This window comes from Arachis hypogaea, chromosome 12, assembly GCF_003086295.3.
Source record: "Arachis hypogaea cultivar Tifrunner chromosome 12, arahy.Tifrunner.gnm2.J5K5, whole genome shotgun sequence".
Taxonomy (NCBI): domain Eukaryota; kingdom Viridiplantae; phylum Streptophyta; class Magnoliopsida; order Fabales; family Fabaceae; genus Arachis; species Arachis hypogaea.
This window is the reverse complement of record NC_092047.1, coordinates 17881238-17886746: the sequence shown is the minus strand read 5'-3', so window position 1 is coordinate 17886746 and position 5509 is coordinate 17881238.

Genomic DNA, 5509 nt, shown 5'->3' with positions numbered 1-5509 from the left:
GAATGTGAAATCAATTGATCAGATTAAGTAGGTACATGCATTTGTGCACTATTCATCAACTAATTGGATTGAATTAGTAACAAGTTGGAATATAATGATCCATAATTAGAGGCTGCGCCTCTCCTTATGTCTAGATAGGATTAATTATTAGGTTTCCATTTCATCTTTAAAGAAACAAAATTAAGGGTCTACTTAATAGGCCTGGTAAAAGGTTAATTAGGGATGAAAGACTGAAAATTGTTAAATTAATTCCATGTACCATGAATGTATCCAGAATGTATCAAAACCCAACTCAAATTCAAGTAGTCTTATTATTGAATTTAGTGATATAAACTTGTAGCTAGGTTGTATTCGTTGAATTGATCTCTTGCATAACTCAAATATATTAATAATAAATTACATGTTGGTCCATTCAATCACTTTCAACTTTCAAGTGGCAACTATTGATTAATAATTCAAGCTAATCAACATGCTATATATTATTATTGAAAGGATTTAAATAATCAAAAAGTACCTAACATGGTAGTTTCTGCGGCGTAAAATCCAAGGATCATGGATTTATGAACATCTGAAAATTTTATATATGCAACTTGCGTTGGTTCATTGTAATTTTGTATCCATATTATCATTTCTAATGTTTAAAATAGGTGCAATGTGCATGTATCAACCTGTGTCTTAACTCTGAATTATTTCATTGTGGGCCTAACTTGACCTATTACAAATTTTGGTTGTCCTAGGTTTCCTTTCTTAGCTTTACAGCTTTGATGTGATTTTAATTTTAATTTATTGGTACGATCCTTTTTTTTAAGCATATAGTTGAACGGAAATGTTCTTCGATTTAAAATTGATTATTCTTTAAGGAAGCATGTATTTGTCCACTTTTTAATAAATGTGAACAATTAGAAATTGTAGTCAACATTATCTTAGAAGATTCAAATTCCTCAACCAAAAGGAAAAAAATAGCTTTTTCCTAATATTATTTAAGCTTTTGTAAAATTTATAACTAATTAATAAATATTTTTAAAAATATTTTCTTAACATTTTATTAAAGAATCGTCACTAGTAATAATTAATACTTTCTCAATTCACTTATAATTTCCTTTTATTTAAATAAAAAATAATTATATTATCATGTGTAATCACTTCTCCAAAAATTTTAAATTAATAAGAGAATATACATGAATGATTATATCTCGAACACACAGTACACACTGCTTTACGCAAGAGCTTTTTCTTAAGTTTAATTTGCCCGAATTTTTGCATAAATTGTCTTTCTTTTATTTATCTTAGAGTGAAATTCTTTTTTTTAGAGTCATTAAAGATTGAACTGTAAATCTTTAAATCATAGAAACTCTAATACTATATCATGTATTACTTCTCTCAAAAAATTAAGTTAATAGAAGAAGACAGATAAATTGTTATATCTTTAATATACATTAGAGATATATTAAAAGAAAATTTAACTAATTTAAGTTGGTCGAATGGACAACTCACTTGTCCGGTTAAGCAAGTGTCGGAGGTTTGAACTCTACCTTGTGCATGCAGCAACCCATTGGCTAGCAGTAAATCCATAAATGAAACCCAGATCTGCGGCGAATTAATCCTTGACCTATCGAGTTGGAGGATACCGTAGATAAAAAAAAAAATTAATTAGTATCTTTAAATCTAAATTTATTTCTATTAATTCAGTTAAATATAATAAATAATAACCACAATTAATCAAGAATAAATAATTAGTCAATATAAGTTATATATCTTAACATGCTTAACAATAATATATTTTTAACCTTAAATATTGTACAAGAATATTTTTAAACAGGCAACTATGCAACCCATCAAAACCTGCTAAATTACAATCACTTGTTTGGTTAAGCAAAATTTGGACCACCAAATTTAAAATAGTCAAGAGAAAAAAAAAGGAAGAAAAAGCCAAAAGCGAAATAGCAGATAATAAAATATAAAGTTCAATTCAAATATCAACACCCCTTTCTTTGGTATTCATGCATCTAGTAAAAATTAGAAATTAATATATGCAAATAGCAAGTTGCAAAAATAATGTTATTAAGGCCTAGTCCAAAGTGGCACCTAGTGGTGCTTTACTTAATCACAAAAGTACAAGTTAATTATTATACTTTACTCTATCTTAAAATGTTTAAATGTTCGTGTGCATTCCATCAATTATTATATTGACTAGATTCATGGATACTTTGATGGATAATGGACACTTCATTAAATTTGAGAGCAGACAGGGAAGCAAAGAAATAAAATAATGAAAAGTATGTAGTGGGTACTAATCAACAACTTTTTCGCCAAAATTAGAATTAATAATTACAAGTCTTGACCAAATAAATTCACTACTAGATCCTCTTCTGGATCATTGAAAATAATTAGTTATATATATATATATATATATATATATATATATATATATATATATATATATATATATATAAACTTAAATTGGTGACACTGACACATTACAGTGCACCTTGTTCAGGTGATTTTTGCCCTTTTTGACATGTTCACTGAATCCAACTATCAAAAGGATTTTCAATTGACAACTTGCAACCTGATGCTAAATTTGCTAACTAAAAATAATTCCGACGTGCCAAAATATATTATTAGTAAAAAGAGGGCAAATAGTCGCCACATAAAACTGTTTTATTGATCGACCAGAGAGAAAAACCCTTAATTGTTGGGGATTTTATTGTTATTAATTAGTATCCTTATTGCATTTAATAATGTATTATTTCTTTTACACTACTAGGGGGTAGTAACGACAGTTTCTTTTTTTTTTCCTAATACATCGGGGTTTAAACGCCCAAAAACAAAAACAAACTATATTAATATCTACTCTCGGTCTTTGTTGATCTTGATCCAATTGGAGGGAGGATGTTAAGGATAGCAAATGGACCGAAAATTTGCTGGTTCAACTTGCATTATCGTAAAAAAAAAGTGGGTCAAATTATAAATTTGAAACAGTCATAATAAAATAATCCATTTAACTCATCAAAAAAGATAAATTGAGTTAGAAATTTAAGACTGTTATAATAAAAATATCTATTTAACTCGTATTATTTGATTCACCGATTTTGATAAGTTTTGACAGAGTGAGACAGATTTATCTGTTGAATCCGCTATTCTATGATTTTGTTTCAAAAAATTTAGTTAATGATTAGGTTTATTAGATATTTAGAATTATAAAAACTTTAGTATTTATAAATTTAGAAATTATAATTTTTTTATCTTTAAAAATTATAAATTTATTAAAATGTTTGTAAATTTATCTATTTTTTAATATTTAATTATTTAAAAATAAAAAACAAAAATTAGCGGGCATAACCCACCAATCTATCAATCTGTCATTAAATAGAATAGGATAAAAATTTAAAATTATTTCACTAGATGGGACAGAATCAACTTTTGATGGGACGAGATGGGATAATCGAATGCTGCTTGCACAGATTGTATGTAGAGAAGAATAACCCTTGCTAACTGCATCTGGCGGCCTTTATACTTATTTTTTTTAGATAAGTAGTGAATAACTCGACCTTTTTAGGGAGTACAGAATACTAATATCAAGTGATTAAATTTAATCCCCTTCGGCATTGCCATCAAGGACCAAAATCAATCACAAAAAAATAGATTAGACGATAAACATAAACTAATAAACAAGTAAACAATACATACGGAATTAAAACATTCTTCAAATATAATACGTTGAATTGAATTTTTTTGTTGTGTACTTCCATCACCTGTGCTGCATAAGAAGCCAATGTACTCACTTTTTTCACTTTATCCATCTATAGTCCTCAATTATTGCCCTTGATTCTCACTCTTTTCTTGACTTGTATTCACTTTCTTCTTTGAACTCCACATTTGTGTTCTGGAATATATGTTTTATGTCGCTTGTCTTGTTTCTTAAAAATTTTAACTCCCAATTTGTATCCATATTTTCATGTAGCCACTTTATAATGTATTTATTATCAACCATCATTTTTACATCTTTTTCTTTTACTCCTACCTCTTCGAGAACAAATTGCAAGGACATTTGCAGTCCAATCAATAATGCATCTCCTATTGACTCATGACTCACCAAATCGCGCATATAACAGTGTATTTCTTCATTTGGTTCCTGTAAATATGCGCCAACAGAAAATATATTTCTATTTGGTTTATACCAAGTACAGTTCTACCATATCCATTTCCTGTCTTCTTCAAATTGCACTTCTCTCCTATATACACGACTTCTCACTTTTTTCACCTCATACCATTGGTTTACTATTGTTTTTACTTTTTTCCACTCACTTTTTCATAAAACAACTTTATTCTCAAAGATTTTACTATTCCTACAATTTCAAACAGTGCACAAAATAGCAAAGAATAACATAATCTATTTTTTTGACATATTGCACACATCACAATTGATCCAACCCTCAAACCAAGTTCTAGCATCATTTACTTCTACCAACACACACAACCCACATTCAAGGCCATAGACCACAATTTTAAGCAAAAAGAGCAATAAAGAAAAAGGTGGTTTACCAACTCCTGCGCCTTCTCACACAAAACACAAGTCCCTTCACCTTGTCTTATGATTCCCTTCCTTATTAGTTTGTCCTTTGTATTCAGCCCATCTGTTATCACAAACCACACGAGCATCTCAATTCTAGGTGGTACCAACCCTCTTCATAGATCATCAAAGACACGCTTCATAGTTGGCTCCCCATATATTTTTCCTTCGGCTACATTGATGAATGATTTCACATTGTATCTTCCATCCGAGCTAAATCTCCATGAGGCATTATCCCTGTTGCCTGCACATAAGAACACACTATCTAAAATGTTATTTAATTCTTCTATTTGTACTCTCTCCCTCTCAAAAAAATTCCTTTACCATTGGAGACTCCACACCCATGATGAACCGATCCACACCCCCACACTCATATATAGTGCTATTTTTCTGATTTGAAACTGCAAATAGTCTTAGAAATTTATCTTGTAGTGATACATTCCCAACCCATACATCTTTCCACAACCTTGTTTCTTTACCATTTTCAACACATTTTCTCCATCCCTCCTTGCAAATTTCTCTGTACAACTCATTCTTTTTTGCAAGGTTCACAATCTCCTTCCATGGACCATTAGATCCTTTATCATTGTGCTCTTCATCCGGCATGTTCTTGTCTACATCATAACAAAATCCAATTACTCTCTTTCACAGTGGTTCATTTTCATTCGAGTACCTCCACCACCACTTAAACAACATGGCTGCATTTTTCCTTTCTATATCCCTAACTCCAAGTCCTCCGTGCTCTCTAGGCTTTTGAATAGTGCTCCATTTGATTGTTGGCATAAATTTCTTTTCTTTTTTGTTTTTCCAGAAGAATCTCTTTTGCACCTATATAATTTTCTTTGCAACTTCTTTTGGCATCTTAAAGAGGCAAAGAAAAAACATAGGCAAGCTATTTATCTCTGATTTTATAATTACCAATCTCCCCGCCTTTGT